The following is a 25,083-nucleotide window of genomic DNA, read 5'->3' as shown; positions in this document are numbered from 1 at the left end:
ACCTAAGTGTGTGTTGTTTCATGACATATGCTATTTATTGATAATTAAATATAGTTTTAAAGATAGATTTATCACTTCAACATCCGACTTTGTGTTCGTGGTTTACAAATATGCCTGTAGATTGTACATACGGTTTTGAAAAAGTGTCTAGTAAAAAGACGAGGTATGTCATCAGGAGCAGACGCAAATTCGCAGTCTTATTTATTGAAACCAACATTTTGATATTGGCAATTGTTATGTTTTCAGTTGTTTAACTTCCAGAAAGAAACAAAACTAACGTCTAATTCAACTGCTTCATCTAACTCTTTAAATATATTTTCTTCATAAGCCTGTATAGTATATTCTTGTGCATTTTTAACTTTGGCAGTTTAAAATTGTGTATAAAATTAGTGGACTCAAATCAGGGAGTTCAAACTCAGCACGATCAATGTCTGATCCAAACAACGCTTGTCAGCTGCTAGTGGATAAAACACAACTTGATCTCTAGCTAAGACATTGCCTAGTAATAAATGAATATACGTGATAGGTAAAGAACTAACTGCTTAAACAGTTACGCTCCGAAAACTAACTCTAATTCCACACTGACACTATTTTGAGGAACAGGCATATAGCCACACTCGGCGCAATGAATACGAACTTTACTAGAAGAACAGTTATCAGACAAAGGCAATGTACTTTGCAGCAAAAGACTTCGAGAAGGTCTCGTGTTTATTAATAAATTAACAAGTAAGTGATGTCAAATATTCTGACATGAATGGAATAGAATCAGACTGGGTTTTGTATGACAAGCAATATATTGCTTTCAATACAAGACTATGAGCGTGTCCACTTTGAAGAAGAGCATGTGGAATACATTTGTCTTTATTACGTTTCTTACGTTGGAATATGCCGTTTCTTTTTACAGTAAGTGCATGTAGGAAGACGTGAGGATTTTATTTAGTCTTCTGAGATTTTTAATTTCGATCAGTTGCACCGTTCGGTTGTTTGTTTTAATTTGGAAGTACTCATTCGAGACACATGTGATTTTTACCAAAAACTTTCTGAGAGAGAGAGAGAGAGAGACCTAACAACAAATGAAACTTTGTGTGTCAATTAATAATCATTAGTTGTTATTACAGCATTTTTGAAGGTTTCGACTTTGTGCTAATCAAGAAAGGTAAGCTATCACTATGAATACATTTATTGAACTCTTCCGTTAATGTCAGTTGTCTTCGATTATCGCAATCTTTATCAGCTTTATCAGTTGAATACTGTCTGTCAAAAAAACTGTTCTCCTTCTTTTGCAGATTCACATGGTTTTGTCCAGTTTCTGTTCTACAATTCCGAAACCCTCATCGATAAGTTTCGAATACCAACTTATAACCTTTCAACACTATCATTTAGCATATGATAATATGCAATTTGTTATAGCCGACGAAGAAGCGTGGACTAAACGAGCTTTTCTAATTGGAACACTTTGTAATAATAACGTCCAATGCCATTTTAAAGTGAGAAAAGTCATTCCGAGTGAAGAAAGTATTTATCAACTTTGTCCTATGAAAATATATTAATTTAATATTTCTGGTAACATCACTGCCTGAAATTATGTGAAAAGAGAGCGAGTGTGCTCAGCTTGCCAGTCATAATTGATTTAATTTCAGTTGCATTTCCGTTGTTGTTATGTCCCTCTTCGTTATTATCACCCTCTGTCTCTTTTGCTGCATTTCGTTCTCTTTTCTCTGGCTGACTGCATTTTTATTTTTATATCCCTCTCCTCTTTTTCTCTCTGTATTTGGATTTCCATTGTTTTCTATTCTCTCTCTCTCTCTCTCTCTCTCTCTCTCTCATTCTTTCTCTCTCTCTCTCTCTGCATTTGTTTTTATTTTTCTCTCTGTCACTGATATTGCATTTCCAATATTTCCTTCTAAAACCGAATTTTTAAAAATTATTTTCCATCTGATTACTTAACTATAATTATTTAAATATCAGATCAAAATCAGATACAGCGTTAATATTCAAACCCAGTGCACTATTATCTGAACATTCTTTCCACCAAATACTGAAATAAAATATTCTTTATATCATGCCTTGTTAAAGATACTATCGCTTGTGAAAGATCATAATGTATACTAAGTTCAAGCAACTCTATTTCTGTCATAGACTTTAAGCCTTCCTGGGTAGTAATTAAAAGTTCTCAAGTTTAGATGACATTGTGAATGCTTGCTGATTTCCATAAAGATGTGTGCAATAAAACCCTTGTCCAGAGACAATGAAAATTATGAAAGAACGTCAATTTAAATAGTGGATACAATTGTTAATATCTCTGAAATGTTGTATACAAAGTAAGGTCTTGGAACGGTCCTCAGTATCTGTAGCAAATATAGGTCTTACGATATGAAACAGATAGAATGTGAAACCATCAATTATTTAAAATTCAAGAAACAATTTATTTCGTAAAAGAAAAAGAAAAAGACACTTACAGAATTGTGAATTAAATTACAAATGAAACTAAATGTTCTTTCACAGCATCCAAAAGACAAACGCTCTACTTAATAAAAACAATTATGACAAACGTCAAACACACAATGCAAATGGGATATTCGTAGCAATCCTTTGTGACAAGCGTACCTTATTTACAATTGTACAAGTCCTAGAATTTGATATCCTTGTTGCGAGATGAGGGATTCTTCAATTACATTACAAATAAACGTTTCAATCACGAAATTGTTTTCAATTTATTCGCTAACTTCTACTCCCTGCCTTGATCATCCTGTCACAAATCTACTACGTTTCTCTCTGTGCAAAACAAATTAAATAGGATTATTTTATTATGTGATCTCTTGCTGTTTTATTCAATTTCATTGAGACTAATTTAACCTTTTGCCTATCTCACTCATTGGAGATGATTCGTGAAATTGATACAATTGAGCGACAAATTATCACAATAACACTAAAATATGATATTCCCTATTCAACACAGAAATTGTCAAGGAAAAAATATTTCTTGGAGATAAAGTTGCAGTGTTAATTCTTGGAATGTAAAACGGATATGTTCATCATGAAATAACAAATGTGGCTTTAAACTAACATAAATATAAATTTATTCATATGGGATGAAGGTACGCATCTTCATCTGACTGTAGAGGAAGTTCTTGCAGGTTCTTTGGAATTATAGATGTCAATCCTAAGCTTTGACTTGTTAAATCACCGTTTTCGTCGATAACTGTATGTAATCCTCCTGTCGTATCTTCTTCTATTGTCCAGTAGTTAGCAGCTGAAACTATTTCTCTACGTACTAATTCAAAGTCTCTGTCAGTTCCAAGGCTATCATTTGGCGGAACAATCTCCACAGTGGTGCTGCTGTTCCTATTTGGCTTAAAACACCTGCAACGTCAATAACAAAGCTTACAATTTTAAATACGCTACAAAAAATGTGAAATACTATGTCAAGAGTATAATAAAATAAAATGAAATTCGTAATTCCTTTTTAAATAAATCGATATTTTGTCCTTTGATTGTACAGATAATTACATGGATTGCACGCTTTGTAAGATTTACTTTGCACCATATTTGTTCAAATTTAAGCCCTTTTAATATTTGTTTTGGCGGGGTAGCATTTTAAAAACAGGGTTATTTCTAAACATTCTGATCATCGACTAAACAGTGCAAAATTATACCTATTTGCTTTGGAAACAGAAAGAAATTCATAAAGCCGTCGAAATAAAAAAAAATGGTTCGCTCACATTAAGCTTTGTTAACACTTAAAGCGGCACTGTTAATTGAGTATGGTTAAATTAAATGATTCCACGGTTAACATTTCGCAAATATGTCTTTAAAAGAACTGCAGGGAAGAATACGTTTTCATTGCTTACCGTTTTCGTAATTTATACACAAGGAATCCACTAATCAAACACGGGAGAATTGCAGCTGTGCCTAACAGGATGTTAGTCAGAGAAGGCGATTCTGTTGTCTCTGTAATATTAAGCGAGGATGCCTTAGAGATACATCATTTGTGAGACCTTATGAAACACACTGAACACAACATTCACTTTTTCCACCCATTATTGGCCGTAAGCGACATAACCTGATACTCAAACAAGGGTTCCACATACCTTGATGTCTCGCCAACAATAGCGCAGCTTTGGGGAGACATAACACCCTGGTACAAAGATTATCAATATAGTAATATCGTACCAAAGATCCTATTGAAAGTAATCTGCAATACATGGAATTTTCACAGCTTAGCTTAATCTTAATATTGAAAAAGTGGTTGGAAAAGTTAAAACTATGAAATAAATTATAAGAACACAAAGGAAATAGTTGCAACCCCAATATATATATTGCCATAAGAAATCCCAGTTGAAACATTCACAATCTGACAACACCAATTAAATGTTAATTATGTTATTCACTGTGAGTTGAAAGTGTTATCTTACCAGAGACAATATTCCCCAATGTGTTCGGTACACTTGTACCTGTAAAAAGTGAAATTAACATAAAATTTAAAGAATTATCACTGACAATCAAAACAAACAAGCATGTTTGGTTCTGTTTTATATAACATCAATACACTAGATGCAAATCAAGAGTTGATATAGGAATGGACTGATACGTTGCGTTGGGTAAACATTGCAAAAATACTATACGAAAAAGAGAACAAAAAAAAAAACAAACAAACGAAAAATGAAAAATGAAATACTAGAGTGTTAACACGGAAGAAAAAAGAAACATTTAACTCAACTAACACAAGCCACAACTGAGAGAGAGAGAGAGAGAGAGAGAGAGAGAGAACGTTCTATAAGAAGCGTGTACCGGACATGTACATTTGGCACATGGACATAAAAGGTCTGGTAAAAACCAAAAACAAACATGTCAAATGTGCAAGGCGAATATAGAGAATAAGCCAATCACAGATACAATTTGAAAAGCAAATGTTTGAAATAAATACCACTGTTTATCCGGACATGGCAGGCAGCCAGTTACAGAGATTCGACCAATAATTATTGACTTTAATAACATCCAAATTTGTGCTGATATCAGAGCCGTTTACCGATGACAAATTTCCAAAACCACTGAAACACTAGACCAAAATGACTAAATACATGAGAAGATATGTTTACTAATACTAATGAAAGGCTAAATAAAATAGCTGTACTACTTAGACAGAATCGTATTCATTACTTAACGACTCAAATATATCAGATGATGATTGCCATTCTGACAAGGGTGTCATGGAACATTTTAAATTTATAACACGTGTGGATCTACATAAATGCTATGTCAGGAAAGATACTTTAAAATGGTATGATATATTTGGCGAGGTTTCAAATGGTTTTGCGCAATATTGACAGGCTTTTTATGCATGTTTGATACCACTAAATGTGAAAGTGAGAACGTTTTGACAGATTGTGATATGTTCCTGATGACTGCGTGGAAGAAGAGGTGGAATATTAATGCTGCCACATATATGTGGAATCAGGTCGCGAAAGATACATTGATACAGATGGTAAGACAAAAAATAATAGTGACCACAAAAGGTCATAGTCAAGGAACATTCATTATAACCTAAGTTATACCAAATCTGTATGAGATAGTTCATGGGCGAATGAATGATGAAAAGAAAACATACAATTATATGGACAACTGATTACCAAATCAGATGGATGGTGTACCCAATCAGATGGATGGTGTAACCAATCAAATGGATGGTGGAGACAGTACATCTCACAAGATAAGATTTTCTGCTGGAAATATGACAATATGACAATGATGACAGCCACGTTACGCAAGTAGATTTTCAGCTACCGTGCCACCTGCACGATATTTCAAGGACCACGTGTTAGGTCAAAAAACTATAATTCCATTTAATTGATCATTACATGCCAGCTATATTAAATCACAAAAGAGAAAAATGCAATCAGATATAAAACTTACAACGCTACATACAGTTATTTCTAAGAATAAGAGAGATACATAGGTGGTGTGGTGGATCAATAAACATGATGAAAACAGTGCATTAGATTTACGACAACGTGGAGACAAAAATCAGTAAATGAATTTGAGAAAGAAGCTAGCATACGGATGGAAACACGAGTACATGATAAACGGATGGGACTCCGGAAAAGAAAAAGAAAAGTTAACATATGCACTGATGAAAAACATTGTTTCCAATGTCAATAAACTTTTCACGTGGAGCAATCATTGACATTGAATTAGCACTAGTTAGTTTGAGAAAAAATGATCAAGTTAGAGAAAGTAATATGAAGTTTCTTTACAGTGATTAAGTTAAGCAAGTGGTAAGTAAACTAATTCTGATGCAGCAAGATATCCAAAACAAGTTTGGTGTAATAACCAGAGGGATCGTGACTCTTATTCTTTATGTTGAAAAGGAATGCTCTTTTATTTACATGAAGGACAACGTCAGATTTTACGACACAAATTACAACAATGGTTGAATATTTAATTTGAAGGAAGCTAATAAGAACGTCTCTGGACATTTCAAATTTGAACAGTGTTCTTATGATAAACGCCTTATGCAAACTAGATACAGATGCATTTTCAAAATCTGTAGCAGAAAAAAAGAAAGAATTTAAAAATTGAAATTGTTTATTCAATCACAAGAAACATTACAAGGAAACAAATTTACGAAGATCTTATCAAGAACGGTACACTCAAATTTTGTCTCAGCGGGAAATATACATGAAAGCTGTAAAGATTTTTAAATACTCATATTTATCAGCTCATTGAACACAATTCCACAAATGGATGATGCTCCCAGTACTGCCCGAAATTCATATTATATTTTGCTCCCTATCTGTTCAAATATTCATCACCTTTATGTTGAAAATAAAATGTTAAACAGCTTGTATGTGCAAAATTAGTTTTGGCATAGTAAATTTGTATCTTGCAAATGTTTCATATCGTAGCTTACTTAAGACTTGTCACTAAGTTCAGTATTGTGCTTGATGGTTAGATTGATAAGAAACAATCTGACATTTGATTTTATTATGTAAGAAATCAATCCCCTATTTAAAGTTTTGAACGTAATCTCTTTCATTTGTAGCATCTTGCAACTGACTGAGCAAAGCGAACATGCATTCTGCGTATTCGTATTATTGTATCATGTGATTCTATAGTTGAAGTTTAATTGCTAATATATGTCAATTGAGAGTTTTGAAAAACTATTGGCGCAACATGCATCATGAATATATAGGAAACATTATAGTATCAAGATCTGCATATCTACTTCTGGTGAAAGTTTTACTCAATTTTCCTTCATCCGTGTGGGGTACAATATCTTCCCATACTATGCAAACTTTGCTATATTTATGGCATTATTTGTAATATAACGTTTCATGAATGCATTAAAGCTATACTTGGTAAAATTCGTGTCCTGAAAAATACATAGATATATAAGAATTGCTACTATTACAACACCTTCATAAGTAATATTCGAGATAGCTTTACAAATCCTTATAATTGCATCAACATGTTTTATTTCTTTATCCTTATTTAGCTGAAATTTCATATATCTGCTTGAAGGGTCTTTTTTTAAAACTTTTATCTGTATTCTAGCTTTCCTGAGCTTTAAAGGCAATTAACTTCATATTTTTGAATATCTCTTTTCTCTTCTTCTTATTAACCGGCAAAGACATCGTAGTTGTCATGTCGCTTTTAAGGATACCATTGTGTGTGTATGTGTAGCTTTAACAAATTTTCAGTATGCAGTGTGACAGCAATAGGGCATCACGCCACAGACATGTGGAATCATGTCCCACCCAATCACATTATCCTGACACCAGGTCGACCAGTCCTAACACTAACCTCCTAATGCTGAGAACCACGTGAGACAGCTGTTAGTACAATGTTTATAAGACTTTGGCATGATTCAGCCATGGTTTGAACCCGAAACCTAATGCATCCGAGGTGGATGTTGTAACCACTTAGGCCACCGGAGCGGTCCGATGCCAATGTATTATTGACCTGCTATGCTTTACTATGTACTTTCGTTCGTGATTGACAGATTTTAAAATATTATGCAGTAATCACAGTGCACTTTCCACGACTGTCACATTCTAGAAGGACGTTATCTTTGAAAAACACAAATGGTTACCAGCTAACTGATACTGTTATTTTTATATTATAGCTCCATGTGTCCTCAGTGGAAATAAAAAATTTCGGCACATTGTCATCGGATAAGAGATGTTTTCATTACATCGTTTATTTCAGTCGCGTTATGTTCTACTGCTAGTTCATGACTGTGAATATATTCAACATACTCTTTAAATTTTTTACTTTTATTCTTTTTATATATCGTTACGGATATATATGTTATATATTAATTTATAATTCAGTTTTATTTAGGTCCTTTGTGTGTAACTTATATTTGAATTATTTACGTTTATATTTTTTTAGAAACTTGATTGTTTGTTGGGTAGTACGTCGTCTTGATATTTAGTTTAAAGAAATAGACGTAATATATATATATATATATATATATATATATATATATATATATATATATATATATATATATATATATATATATATATATAATCATTAATAATAATGACAATTATTATTATTATTATTATTATTATTATTATTAAGGTACTTCAAAGTCTATTTGTGCACGCCATCCTTAGCTAGAAATCCGAACCCTAAAAACTACTGATGTCGTGCATCCGGACCAAGAATAAGTTGCAAGGAAAGTACTCGAAATGTACGGGAAGTCACTTGTTTGGCATCCATGATCTAATATTCAGCTCAGCAGACAAACCCATTTATATAGTCGTAGGTATAATCAGTATCATGTACATTTACTTATTTGTGGGCGAATTTTGAAGGTTAATATTTTGTGTGTGCGCAATAGCTGTGTGTTCACTCAGGTTCCCCGAAAGCGCAAAGGCAAATTTAAGGCTAGATTTAGCGTAGGTGTGCAATGTGCATAAGATCGTTAGTTACATCTGGTATCATGAAAAAGAATTTAACATATCAAATTCTTACAGGTGTGTTTGTATCTAGACTATTAACACGAAATAGTGTTACGTCGAGAAAAGTCTGATCTTTTCGAAATAAAGAAACTGTAAATGCAGATGTCATGGTCGTAGGGATAAATTTCTTATGTATATACTATCAACTGGTTATCGAGTTATATTACTTTCTTTGGAAACATGTTTCCGTTAAAAGTCCTTTTCAGACGAACATGATTTATTTCTTAGTCTCTATCTCTTAAATCTTAAATGTATCCAGAATTAAAACTACCGATTGGAAGTGCTGTGGCAAATTATATCAAATGGTCAAGAGTAGTAGGGTTGTCATTATAGATTGCTTCTGAATGTCGTTTAAGAAATCTCCCCTTATCAGTGATTTAACAGCCTAAATGTCTCAATGATTTGAGAGATCAAAATCAGCGTAGATGGGATCAGTTTATCTACTGCTTAACGTCTCTACCCTGAAATTCTTTAACACATTTAATATCGGCTTATGTTTAATAACTTTTCCAGTTAAAACATATTCAAACATGAATCTCTGAATTTTGGTTATTTTTCTTTCTTGTCTTCTTTGACTCACTTTTCATTATTGCAATACCGCCACGTTTAACTTGCGCACATCTGTTTTGGAGAGACTACACACACACACACACACACACACACACATATATATATATAATTGCGAACTGTATCATACCATTTGAGAATTAACAAAGTACGTAGTGTTTATTGCTTTTTATACAGTAGATAAAATCTTAGTAATAAAATATTTAACCAACCTGTCACCGTTATGTGTACTGTGTATATATCTTCGTCTTGCAGCTGTCTCTTGGCACTGTATAGTCCTTCATTATCTTTTGAAATGTTTTTGAGGCTAATGGTCAGCTGAATTTCGTGGCCTTGCCGAGAAAAGGAAACTTCCATTCCATCCTTCCACTCTGGTTCATTATAGGAAGTATTTCCATCTGCCGAGATTGCCAATATTTCCGTATTGTTATGTGTTACAGAAATCAAGTCACCCATTGGGTTATGAAATGTCCAGGTCCAATCAGCATTTGATCCAACTTGACACTTGATAGTCTTTGTATCTGTATTAAATATTGTGCGCATATGCAACAGAAAATAAATTATTCTTATTAATACAAAACATTGAGTAGTAAAGTTTTAATGAACTTTTAAACCTTCCAGTAATCTAAGGCCCCACGACAGAATTTCCTAAATGGAAAAACCACAGGTTCAATATTTTCTAACAAGAAATGTTACATCACAAATTTAACAAGTAGCAGTTCTTACCGTAACAGCAACATCAAACTTTCCATATATCTATAAATGTAAGTAACTGTGAAACTCCTATATCTGGACTGATTCGTACAGATTATCCGTTTCATAGCACACCGGGTGCATAGAATCGTATGTCTTAGGACGCATCTCATTAGCAAATATTCATTCTTATATCGGGGCCCCTGGTGGTCGAATTGTCTAAAGCGCTTGCCTTTACCGATCACTTCTATCTCATCTCTGTCTGCGTGTGTTACATTTTTGGCTCAGTCAGTATGGATATATGAGAAAGATGCCAGTTGCTTCCCGTGTGTTGGAGGCTCTTACAGGAGTTTCCCTGAGTTTTTCCTCAACCAGTTATACTGACGGCTATGAATAGCCTGGTTTACTTTGAGCAATGGCGTGAAACCCAAAACAACAACAATCTTAAATCGACAGATGCACGTATCGTACTGAAAGAGGAAATTACATTTAAGATGGAAACCTTACGGTGGAAAATAATTTCAGAAGATAGAAACACTTAATTAGGAAAAGGTGTATTAAAAAGAGTAAATAGTGCGTTACTACACCTCGATATAATAATGGCTATTTGGTGCCAACTAAAAGCATACGTCCATAAAAATGACAAACTGAATTCATAAATATTTAAGAAAATAAATTCTTCCTAAGGAATGTACACACGAAATAAAATAAGATTAAATTAAAACATAAATATTGTAAAGTATGTAAAATGTTGATAAAATAATGACGAATTTCAACACATGTGAAATGATGCTTCTTTGAATATAATGACTTTCTCAGGGGAAAGTGTATAAACATTTCAAGTTTTACTCTATTTTATTTTGTTCTTCTACTTTATGTGTTTCTTCCTCTCCTAAGCTGGACAGTTGCTTTCAATGATAAATGGTAAATTAATTGTAGCTTTGCTGGATTATATGTCTAATTGGTATTGCGTGAGGAAAGAAGTATCTGAGATGATCCGTTGACCTTATTTTCTTCCCAGATTCCATATTCTTCTATTGACCAAAATAACCCATATCAATAACAGAGAAAACGCTACATCCCAGACTACGTTTGGCCTACTAATTTTTCCAAACATGTGGAATTATAGTTGAGGTTGCTTGGCATGACTAAGTTAATTACCTTTTTATAAGACCTTTATTCAAAGAGTGCTATCTCTAGCGGTTCATATTTTTGTCTTTTCTAGCTTAACATCTTGCTTTATATCCATTGAATAATTTCTCCTATAAGAAAAAAATTATAAATCTTTTATTTCAAAATAATGAAACCCTCCACATCATGGATACTTGTTTCCTCTATACAGATATATCACATAACGAAGGAAACTGAACTTGGAAGGAGTCGTGATATGACCGTCTCAACCGAACCCTTAAGATGGTGCACAATTACTGATGATGTGGAGAGCAAATTGGTAGGGCTACAGGAGCAACTTAAGGAATTCTTCGGATTTGATAACAAATTTCATCCTAGAATCAAATTCACGTTGGAGTCATCAGATTAATTCAACATATTCCTCGATACCCAATAAATTATACAAAATGAAACACAGGATCTTACTTTTATTGCAAATCATCCGATTGCTACTAATATGTCTTATCTTCCATTTGTCGTCCTAAACATATAATCCAAAACCTTCCATTCCGCCCATGTGTTCGCATAAAATGTATCTGCGCAAACGAGAGGACATTCAATGAAGTGGTTGGAGGATAGTATAGGGCACTTAAAAAAAGGAGACATATAAACAAATCTCAAGAACAGGCTACAGAAAACCTAGGCCATGTACCGAAGCAATCTACTCAGAAACAAGTCTAAGACCTCTAACAATCATAGCCCTTTCCCAATAGCATATTACCCAGATGCCTCAAACATATCACAACTTGTCTGGAGGCACCTACATATTACTGCATTGTGTACTTCTCCAACGGAAGTATTTTCAGCATATTTTTAGAATCACATACTTAAGTCCGCCATACAATTACAAACACCACTTTGTGCAAATCAGATGAATTCAAAACATACTATTGAAGAAGGGCGTAAGTAAAAACAGACGTTTGTCACCTTGTCAGCAAATGCCCTTGAATACCACTATAAGAGTTAATTAACTGCTGGTGTCGCTTAAAAAGCAAGCAGAGGTCTTGATGTGGCAGGTTTGTGCCACCCATTATGTTGGAAAAACAGATGACTTTAGAAAAGGCACGAACAAGTACAAAATTCATATCATTAATAAGGCAAACATGCTAATATACTTCTTGCTTGCGTCTTTATTTGTATGCCTTATCCAAAGATAACAGCATAATTTCATATTATTTATTATATGATTATGTTCTTTTCCTTTAGATTAGACCTCTTCTTTAGTCTGAATAATTTTGCTTAATAGTTCCGATATGTTAATCCATCTAGTTCTACAATTGTCACTCTTCCCGTGTGTGTGTGTTTGTGTGTGTGTGTGTGTGTTATTTATTGTCCCTTGATGATGACTTTGGTTTATAGGTCTAAATGTATCTAAATAATTGTCTTTTACTTCCCAGAGAAGTTTTCTAACACTGGTGTCATTAAATAACATAGAATGTTGGTTTGCGGTTTTGTTTTGTTTCTTACGAACGTTTTAGTATTCCAGCAACAATCAGGGCCTTTATCTATGTTGTTATGATGCTTTGGTAGTTATAAATGTAAAACACATTTGTAAAATCGCTGTATATCGCCGTAATTTAAATACATTCTTGATTATTCTACAATGTTGCATAAAGTGTAAATGATAAACTATACTGTTATTCAAGGACGCAATCCAAATTTTCATCTGAATGAGATAGAAGGACATGTATCTTTCCAAATAACTAGTGGTGGCTTGTTATATCTAAAAGCTAGTAAAGGGTGCAATATTTCTAAACTGTTTCTCATTTTCTTATAAAATGACTACACGCAATATGCTTGTGACCTTTTTGTCTGGAAAATTACCCGAAATTTGATTCTCCCCATATCATTTCACATTCGTGTTATCTTAGGTGCACATCTATTGCTATGAACCTGTCAAGACCAACAAAAAATTTCAAGTATCCTTTAAATACTGAAGAGAATTTGTATTGTTGATTCACGGGCAATAAATAAATAAATAAATAAATAAATAATCCTTTTGGGATGTATTTGAAATCTGCTGTTTCTCTTTATTTCACATTCTAACCAATCTTTAATATCCTATCCCGCCCTTCCCTCCCTGTACTTTTCCCAAGCGTTGTACCTTAGGGTAGCTCAATGAAGTGTGCATATATGATAATTTTAAGACTTTGATTAAGTCCGTCCTTAGGCCTGAAATATATATATATATATATATATATATATATATATATATATATATATATATATATATATATATATATATATATATATATATATATATATATATATATATATATATATATATATATACATATATATATATATCTATATATATATATATATATATATATATATATATATATATATATATATATATATATATATATATATATATATATATATATATATATGTGTGTGTGTGTGTGTGTGTGTGTGTGTGTGTGTGTGTTTGCTTCCCTCTTCTCCTTTGTGCATGGTAAATACTTTTCTAACTGTCGCCACATCTATTCGAAAATAAATCGACAGAAACGATACAAAATGAAATAAACAAATGGCCCATCAGTTGGTAGGTGCCTCCTTCATTTATTGAGATTATTTGATAACAATAGAATTCCTTAAATATATTTTCATAAAATATTTTTAATGTTTCTAATCTTCTAATTTTTATGAATTAATAAATAATATTTTAAGATATGACTTAATTATAAAAAATGCTTTATACTTTTATAAATAGATTTTGTACAAGTAGTATATTTTATACTTGATATGGACTATAAATTAATACAAGAATTAATTTTCGACAAATGCTATTATTTTCTGAGTTTAAACTACATTAATTTTTCATTAGCTTTTAAAATGAAATATATGGAGGTCGAATGAACACTCGAACATGAATACATTGTTCTGGAAATGCATTTTATACAAGAAGAACCAGACTAATGTTAGCACACAAGTAACCAGGTAGGAGAAAATTTATTCAAAATTGAATCGTTAACTAATCACTTGAGGTGTAATTATCTAAAGCAGAAAGGATATATTTGAAAGGTCACCAGAGCCATCTTTTTATTGATCTAAAGGTTGCTTATGCAAAGAGCTAGTCAGACATTTGCTGAAGACATTACAATTTAAAACATGTTTGATTCACGTTGAGGAAAATTGTGTTAAACAGGTAGGATTTAAACTATTTCAGTTTTGTCCTCCTTTCGTTTTACATGCGACAAATCTCATTGAATATATCTGGTTACTCTACTAGTGAACTGTGAACCGACCAGTCAACAAAAATTTGTTTCACAGCAAATCCCAAGAACAAAGTAATATTTATATTTTGGTAACCTTGAATTGCGTCAACATTATGTACAAAGATAAAAATATGCTGTAGTTTACTTCTTAAGTGACTTTGTACAATTTTATGTTGTATATCACTTATCACTACGAACAAAGGTGTCATGACCATGTCATTAAAAGTAAGGCATAATGTCACCACAAGAGGCTGCGCCTATCAAGCTCCTCACTTATTTTGTATAATAGATGTCTACATCCCAGGAATGATGAAAATAAAAACTATAACAGGCTCATGGGGGGGGGGGGTGTTTAATAAGGTTGTTTAATAGTCTATATATCAGTACATCGCTTCAAAGTACTCCCTATTCACTTGTACATACATTTCCTATTGATTATCCAATTATTATCAATTACCCATCATACGATGTCAATTTTAATTCACGTTGTGAAATAGTATGCATACACTAGAATCATGCACTTCCACCGCCTGGTGGGTTTCAAAGTATCTGCTTATGATAGTCTTTGATACCTGATATGTTGCTCTATAAAGTTTGATATGCTTTTTTGAGAAAACTTTGGGAAAGCATTTTTCCAAAGTCATTTGGTGTTCTGAAACCAAATCGTTTGATTGCGCACTCTGTTTTTCGATATTTTTGGACCAACGTTGCCCCAAAAGAAAATGGCCGCCATACGACACCTCAAACGCTCATTCCTTCAGTGCGTGTGCAAGTTTGGATGTGTGATAAATCTTTGTTCTTTGGGTCTAATACCACGCTTGTATTGCCTAATATACACTAAGCGCAGCAGAACAAATTATATATATATATATATATATATATATATATATATATATATATATATATATGTGTGTGTGTGTGTGTGTGTGTGTGTGTGTGTGTGTACACACACACAAACACACGTGAATGTTTCCAACACTTCTTTGTATTAGTTTTCGCCAATTTCAGCTAAATGTATTTATTCAGTTGCTGCTGGAATTGTTTCTACTCTTGAGGGCATCAGGGCTTGCAAGTTTCTTCTTCATGCTAGTGTAATTGTGCAATCTGAATTCACATGACAGAATGCCTCTTGGAAATGTAGAGCAAGTGATAAATGGTTTGCTGACAGTTGTCCATCTTCCATTCCCAGTAGTAATATCAAACTATGGGTTTTGCGTCTTTTGTCCCCATTGGGGACATTCCATCCGTCCTTGCCTCTTCTACCACGACAATTTAGCGAAACGAGCATTGCCTATGGATCACTTTTAATTTTATCCGCGGGCGCTTGGACACAAGTGACAAGAGTGATTCATTCATGGGTTTAGAGTCTCGTACGGACTTCAGTGACCCAAAATGTCTTGAAAAAAGGGCAAAACTCCAGCCTTTGATACAACTTGAGTAAAAGCTATATCTACTCTGTTGTGATTGAAGAGACAAACTCCTGCAGAGTGTACAATTTCATGCAAGCTTATGGTAGCGAGCAATACACACAATGCGGGCTAATCGATCAATAGCCCGCTCGTTGCATGAGGATTATTTACCTTTTTTTGTCTGTAGATCCACGCTGTTTCTTTCTCATGCTCGTAACTGTTTGTTATTTCCGATTCTTAACAGTACAATCGCAAACTCGATTATTTTACCCTCGATTGCTGCCGAATACAATGTTTTGATCTTATTGAGACATCTCTTTCAGGTGGCAAGTACTTTGGAGTAGGTGCGTATTTGTGAATGCAGTCGCATTGAAATTAATTGATTAGCACCACCAGAGACTCCGGTTACTCTTGCTACAGCATCGACAGTAATACCTACAATGGTTGATGTTGTCGCATCTGCAGTCACAACAAGGTCGACAGGTGCTGCCGCAGCAAGACAGCAAATACCATCTTCGACCAAACATGTGTGCTTATATTTCACTATCAGCTCGGTTCTCTTAGTACTTTTATCTCGCAGCTGGTGTTCCGCTTCGGTTATTACTGAGGCTTCGTCGTAGTTCTTCTACTAATATTATAATCGCGTATTTTAATTGCAAGACAGGCAGGCTTTGTCCAGTCACATAACCACGCACAGGCGCAATACGTACACAAACTTCTAACTAATTATTCTTTTATACTGGCACAATTTTCACGAAGTTATAAAATAATCTTCCTCCGGAATACCTACATTCTGGTGGTTTGGTACGCCTCTCATATAAAACACATATTGCTCCAGAGCTATTTACATCTAACGATCGTCTTTGCGCAATAACTGTTGCACGAACAAGTACATCCTTGTTGAACGACAATCGAGATTGTATATCAGCTAAGTCAATGTTGATGTAACATATTGTATGGTGAACATACATGGGGGAGGATACATCGGGGAATGCCACTTCTCTTATTCAGAAACAATCCCCGAGAGGTTTTACCTCTGCTGCTGTAGTCAACTTTTGGAAGTTTCACTGAGCGATGATTCCAAGCTGGCTAATAGTTGCTAGTGCACATTAGGCTGAATCCATATGGCAATTTCTACTTGACCCTTTACACAATTACATGACAGTACATACCGGTTTGAAGCAGATATTCGTCAAGAATTGGAGCATAATTGTTATCAATGTTAACATCCGCTGCTTGCTGATCCAACTCCACGTCTGTAGATTCCTGTAGATTCCGCAACCTCATCGGTTAGATTCCATTACTTATATAATAATGATAAAATCTAATCTTGAACAGAAAGCCAAAAACGATCGAGTAACCGACAGGATAAACGTTGAGTAATTCAAACTGAATTTAATTTCCGGTGATGTTGATAATGCAACTGTGTAAAAGTGTAAATAATCACTGGCCGGCCTCTCAATAAATGAAATTAAGGGTACAAAACTAATTCGTAGATACCGCTTTTCAGTTATCAACATTCCCATTCGAACCCACGTACCTTTACTTCCAGTTATGTTAACAAAGTATGAACCCGATACACGCACCTTTAAGATGTGACGGTTAGATCTATGACAGACATCTTTAATATGAGAACTTAAAACAAGTCGTCCATGGTAAAATTGTATCTCATTTGGGTTTTCTCCTTCTTTGAGTACTATTCCTGTGATTGCGCTCCCAAAAAATCACTGGAGGTGCGGCCACGCTAGCGATTTGATTAATTATATATTGCCTTGTTGCAATATTGCCTGTGTCTTTGAGACACGCAATTGATACACCACTGTCTCTGATTCCATCTTTTTCAGTGACTTCAGCAAAATTTTCTGCGACATCGGCTTACAACTTGATATTAATGTATTGAATGTTTACGTTCAATGTTTTCAACTTGCCAGTTTGATTTTCAAAAACCACAATCCCATCTGGATCAACTATAACAACAATTACTAGTAAACTCAGTCGAATCAGCTTTCGGGGCAAATCGTTTCATATTCTCTTCAGCACCGCGTCGTCGAGCTGAGTAACGTCCGTAAAAGTTAATATACCTTATTGTATAATACCGCACGTAATTTAATATGAAATCAATAAGTTTGTGCGGGGTCGGTGAACGCTCCAGTACGGGGTCGGTGAAAACTTCAATGTCAAGGTGACCACATAGGGGACCGTGCTGCTTGAGTGTACTGGCATAGTCGAATGAACCCAACCGATGTTTGCGATACTTAGATAAATAATTCAAAACCTCAACTGGCAGTACAAGTCTCTACGAGTCAGAATACAAACTATGTTGATGTGTTACTACGCATGTGACCCATTGAGTGAGAGGACCTGTTGATGATTCCAGACTGATGATCCAATTTCACGTGTGCGTTGCGCCATCGACGCAAGTTCATCTAGAGTAAAAACACAGCGAAAATGTTTGATCTATTTTGCCATCGCGAGTAAATCAAGATTGGTCAATGGATGCTTGAGAAGCAAGGGTAATATCTTATACAACCGGGTATCGAGAATATTCGATTACTGGAGCCTGGCAATCGATGACCTCTTCCTTTTTAATACGGCCGTCAACCGCCTTTTTCAAAGCCATTCCTGCTGCAGTCCTTAACGTTGCAGAACATGGACTCTTGTAATATAATTGACTTCTGGTCAACCACGCGGAGACATTTTCTGTCAATTTTGCTGCAGAAAGGTTTAGTGCGACTCCACAATTATTTTTCATTGCGTTTAATTTGTACAAGTTAATTTTAGGAAGGCTGATTTTCACTTCGTGATATGATTATTTAAATAATTAACACGTCCAATTATGAATTATCTACAGTTGCATTGATGACTCTCATTTATCCACCAGCACTATCTAACAACATTGACTTGTCAGCATAGCACCGATAGCCACTACCAGCATCACATGCAAGACGATACATGTCGACAACGGACTGTCTGAACAACTCCAGGTCTCCCAGTCGAAAGTAATACGTTTGGTACAGTGTCATGTTCGGAAATCTGCAAAGCAGTTTCGAAGTTTTGATGCGACCACATATTTCTTCAGAAGGTTTTTGGGGACCGTTTAACCGCAAAGAAACCTCAGTCACCTCTATGTCATTTTGATATGAGTTTGGACGACTTGCAAGTTGAAGCGCCACAAACACTTGTTTTATTGCAATAAGACCAAGTAGAGTACTATTTTGCCCAGTAAATTGTCCCACAATAGATGTCGGTGGGTGTGCGTCTGTGGTATATGTTAGAAACCAAAACTTTGACGTGATTCCCGATTCCAGATATGGCAACAAACTTGATCAAATAGAACATGAACAGGATAACACAGGCACCCACAATATTAATGTTTCTAATACAACTCTACCATCGGCAACAGCTGCACCACGCCAAATTGCGTCTTTGGCGTTTTTCTTGCGGGTTCTGAGGTAATTCTCAAAATGTCAGGCCCGATATGATATTCAACACGTACCAATCGTGTATCATCTGAAATGTAGTCAGGCCAACCAAACATTGATCTTATGGACGACCGTGCAATATCATCCGTACACGTTTGAGATTCATGTCAGTTGCAAAATGGAGTGTAGGTTCATAGGCACGTACATAAATTTTAGAGCGTTTGCCGGTCAACACCGATATTCTTCGTCTAATTTCTTCATTGATCGATTCCATGTCGTAAGCGCTAGAGGGAAGTTCAATAATAAGCTAGTTTGAGCCAGTGTCTGCTGAAAACACAAATGAGTTACTTGCGGCAAACCACCAAACGGTTGGTATCGGATATTAGCCCAACTGTAATACACTCGCAGAGATGCTATTGCGATCTCAAGTATTATTGAGTCCTCAACCGTAAAAGGTACATACATGTCACAATTAATCCTGGTTTTGTGGATGAGATGGTGATCATCAAGGTCATGATCTGAGCTGTATTTACAACTAGCTGTTGCATCGCAGCATATATTTCACGTAGCATACGCATCATCACAATTATGCCAGAATTCGTAATTGGTTAACGAACTCCGTCATATATATCATGAATATCTTCAACATGAACATGCATCAGCACGCTGTATATGTCTCTGTCCATGCCCTCAGGAACTAATCCCACCAGTATTTCCAATCGATCCTGCAAGACCGTTAGAGTCACACAACCCATAACCAAGATTTTTGCCCATGATTGTATATACATTTTATTGCTTTTTATCCATTCGACGTATTCTTTTATTGGCAAAATTTATTGTATAGGATAGTGTTCTTCTGACCACTTCCTAAGTGTTTCTGCTTCTGCTTTATGTTTGCCCTCCTGTTGAAAGTCTTCTTCTCCTTCTTCTTGTGGGCGAGGACCATTTCCCTCCATCTGAGATTGTCGTGGTTATTCATATACATCTTCATATGCTTCTTGTAGTCTTTTACATTCTTTTTAATGTTCTTGCCGCCTTTCGAATTAGCTATGCCACTCTAAGCCTTCTTTCTCCGAGCTAAAGTTATATTTAGGTTGTCGGGCTTGCCAGTTCATAAATTCCTGAAACTGAAGCTGTGTTTCTTCTTCATGTGTTGTTGGTTTGATTAGGCCATTTCCCTTTTCTGGTGGAGGCACAGGTGAAGCACGTTGTTGTTGTCGTTCTTCTTGGTAGAATGTATTTATTTGTTTATCAACTCACTATGTGTTCTCCATCGTGCTAAATTCGGGTTCAAGTTGTTATTATTTTGCTAGCCAGAACGTTGATTGTTTTAGTCATTGCTGATTATTACGTTGTTCTTTGTCTTCTGTTGCAGCGATTGGTGTAGGTAGTTGCGACCTAGGACATTGTTTCTGCGCATGTTGTTTTGGTAATTAAAGCAGTGGTTGTGGTTGCATGACTTGTTTGCCTACCGCGACAGACATCTGATACATACATGAATGATGTCTGTCCTTAAATGGTATTAAGGGAGGTTTCAAAAAGAAAACAATACACCGACACTGAGTGTGATTTTTGATCGAGTACTGAATTTGTATAAGTGTGAAGAGTCTGCTGAAGATGAAGCGTTATTGAAAGCTTTTATGAGAAGGTTTGGCCCACTTGTAGTTTGCTCCAGTCGGTAGGTCTGTAAAAAGCAACGACTACATGAAATGTTAAGATATCCTCACACATTGTTTCCTTACAGAATTGAGGCGGATTTTTGCAACTGAGACTTGTACTCGGGTGACACGTCTGGTATTCTGGCAAGTACCTCTCCCACATTCTCGTCAAGTACACCAACAGCTTCTTCAACTTTCTCCTTTGGCTTCCTCAATCGCCTGTGGCAAACGTGTGATGGACGCTGCAGATGATCTTACTTCGGTTTCAACAAGCGCTGCCTCTCGTTTTCCGGTTGTTTTGGCAGCATCAGCTATTTCTCTTGTGGGTTTAAACAACGGCGCAAATGTTAGTTCAAACCCGACTGCCAAATCTTCTCGTCCAGTCTGTGGCGATATCAAAATATATTTGACTTCTATTACATTTTGAAGCAATTTTAGGTATTTCTGGGCAGCTTTACGGCATCGCCTCTAATTCTCTTCTATGGTATCACTACCTGATATTTTTATATGATTGCATTTTTGATTGTTAATTGACATAGCTAAGCACATTCTATAGTTACCCACTATCAGTCGTGATCCACGCAAACATGTCACGAAATGCATCCCACTTGTGGTCGGCGGTACATGAATATTTCCAATGCCATAAAATATCATCAGCATATTAGAGTTGGCACGTACCACTCTTGGTACATGGGTGTATTGTTGATGACGTGCGTGTTTTTGTGTTCACTTCGTGAAAACGTGTGAGGGATTGTATTGACATTCAAGCAGCATATTATCGTACACTACAATACTGTTTCATTTATAACCTCATGGTCAATGATTGTTATGTCGTCACGGTGGAAACTAAATCGATGGAATCTCAGCTTGCTGTGATTGACAAAGTCGTCTTAGTGTAGTTGTTACTCAACTCTGTTTAAAAATCACCTGTTCCATAACCATGCTTGGAAAGTTCAGGTGTTGCATATGCGTAGAAATGAATGACGGAAACGTCTTTGTACTAAACCAAGAACATCTTCGAATTTTCTTTTTCGTGATCCCATTAAAATGTTGTCTGTCGTATAATACGATCATATATTCATATTGTGTGAGATGTCTAGGAAAAAAAGTACCAGCAATCAAAGTCGATTTCAAACACGTAAGAGACGAGCAGCATTTGCTAGAACTTGTGCTCGACGCGGAGCAAAGACGTTTACGTATATTAGGAAATCTGCAAACGGTTTTTAATAAAATTTCACTGGCGACGGTCAAATCGTGGCTGCCTTAACAAAGCTACCAGGGACACGACAGAGTAGATATCGAGGTGAGAAGCATCTGTCTGGATACAATTAATGTGGGTCTGGTATACGACTTGATCTACGATTCGAGTCTATCAACCAACCAAGGCCTGGTGAAACACCTATCAATCGCGTTGATGCCGCGTGTTACCAACATTACCTTGCTTATAAAACATGCAGTGATATCCTGGTGCGTCGACACGCCAACGTAAAGCTTATTTATGAACTGAATACAATTAATCCACCATTTGGATAACGAATTGGGATAAAGAATCACACGATGGGTCGTCAAAGGCGGTACGAAACGAATATTGCACTCAGCTGCACTCATTAAATGTAAAATTATACTAATATAAACAAGCAATGTAACCCAAAAGCCGGACATTGTCCAAAATATAACAAAGTCCACGCGAGTACTAGAGAGCTGTAGCTGCCTTGAAACGGTTTGCCAGTGGATGGATGGCCCAAAGAGCGCAGTGGCAAATTTATTTGCCAGTACCAAGAAAGGATGGTTCGATGTCCAAACACCATATGAAGTACATCAAACAGATTTGTTATTTCTTCTGTAATCGACCAGGCCGATTGCGCACCTATAAATACCCGCTCACCATTTTTGATGCGGCCAGCAGATACAAAGAAGCGGAGCCTTCACATAAAACGCTCTGCAAGTGTCGCGGATGCACTCGAACGTATATATGGCTTAGGTCCGCTCAGGTTGTAACCAGTGGATCCTGGCAAGGAATTTATTAGATCTGTAGCTGATATCAGATCAAATATGTGGTGATGGTCAAACAAAATGGGCGAGTAATTGTCGATCATGTCAATATATATCGTGATAAAATCTATTTTGCAACGATTTAATCAACTCTTGCAGAACGGTTATTATGTCATCAGTACGCACAGGAATTACTTATGAGGCCAGAGCGGTGTCAGGAATGAGTACATTACTTCCGTTCGTCATAGGAGCATTAAATAACCCACGACAGAATTTAAACCAGCCAATACATTTGCGCAAATGACCATCACTGTTACTAAACAAATGTATTTAAAAGCCAGCAGCGTTACAACTACTCGGAGACATGTTTGTTCAGTATCTGTATGAACTTGGAGAGTTCGAAGGCTGACAACCACGTCACGCATATAATCCAATATAGTCGAGGTATTCACGATCTCGGAATAAATTGATACTAGAAGACAACCAGGCCGTTACTGTTTGTGACCTTCATCAAGTGGAGCAATACATAGTGGACTTTTTCCTCTGAGCCGAGCATTTGTGCGTGTGGAATTGCAAATTGTTCCACCAGATACGTAACCGCCACCAGGATGTGTGTTAATCGGATCATATTTGCGATGTTTGCTAATTCACGACCATCCCGAAGACATTTCAGGTACAGTTCGTGCTTAACATCTTTCTGCACAATCACTTTTGAAAACCTTTGTCTTTTTTGTGTTTTCTACAGAGCTCTGCGGTCCGACCACAATCGAGTACATTTCAGTTCGCAGTCCCACATACACTCTGATTGGTTTAATTGAGCATTCGTCCTTGAACTTGTCGACCATTTTTTTATTAAACAAGTATGCCCTTTCTGGCGATCGCTGGTATCAAATTCATTCACCAAACTTGGCTGTGCCATGTCAGGGTAGATATCATATTTGAGATATCCATCAGTAGCGATTCAGTGTCAGTGTACAGCATCTTGATTATGTTGGACTCAAAGGTCGGGTCTGCAACGTGCCTTCGAAATCTGTCTTGCTCCTTATGATCGTTTGCGCATATTCTCCCAGGAGTATCCAAACACTGCATTCACCATGAGCTTGAAACAGTCCTTTTCAAATTCATTGATAGCATTTGAGTGTAGGTCCGTATTCATCTGAACAGAAGGAGACATCCAATCTTGCTGGAGAAACCCATGCATTATATTAGAATTTTGGTTACAAGCATCCAATATAAATGCAACTGCAAATTTCTCATGTGCGTTATATATTAGTGTTTGGTCCGAAGACGCGGTACCAGTTCGGTACATTCGGTATATTTGCTGCCTGATTCATACACGATCGAGCACTGCAACACGGAAAACCACGTACCGCGCACCAAAAGCGCTTTCGGGGCTACTGGTAATATTTGTGTGCTTCGTCAAAAAGCTCAGGATATTCCATGTCATCTTCAAAGAAGTATCCTCGGTCCTTGTCGATGTTGTGATTTTGCACGTCTTTTTTATTGGTCAATGTGTGCAACATCGATCCACTAAAACCCACCAATCGGATATGGTTGAATCATGACCCACCAATAAAGGTTATTGATATATAAATACACAGTATAACTGTCATGTCGGCAGGGTCATATTCTACCATGTTTGGGTTGTTGGCACAAACCTATATATGATTAGCCATGGATATTCCACAACGAAGTGATCGCTTGATAAGCGGTTCTTGTGAATGTCGGAGAGCAATTCTAGCTCGATTTGGTCTTGGACAAGAATGCTACACAGTCCAAGCTGGTGACGAAAGGTAACGCGTGACATCGAGTTTTGTACAAATGCATGGCAGTGTCACGAAATTTCTCAAACACGTCAGCGATCAGTAAAACATTAATACGTAGATACAGATCATGACAGTCATTGTGTTTTTCCATTCGAATGTGGACCAAACTTTCTTTGCAATTTCATAGTCGTCGGCGGAAATACCTTCAAGTGA

The sequence above is a fragment of the Sinohyriopsis cumingii genome, chromosome 17 (assembly GCF_028554795.1).
Source record: "Sinohyriopsis cumingii isolate HCF-2022 chromosome 17, ASM2855479v2, whole genome shotgun sequence".
Taxonomy (NCBI): Eukaryota; Metazoa; Mollusca; class Bivalvia; order Unionida; family Unionidae; genus Sinohyriopsis; species Sinohyriopsis cumingii.
The sequence above is the reverse complement of the archived record's forward strand: the minus strand, read 5'-3'. Positions refer to the sequence as shown.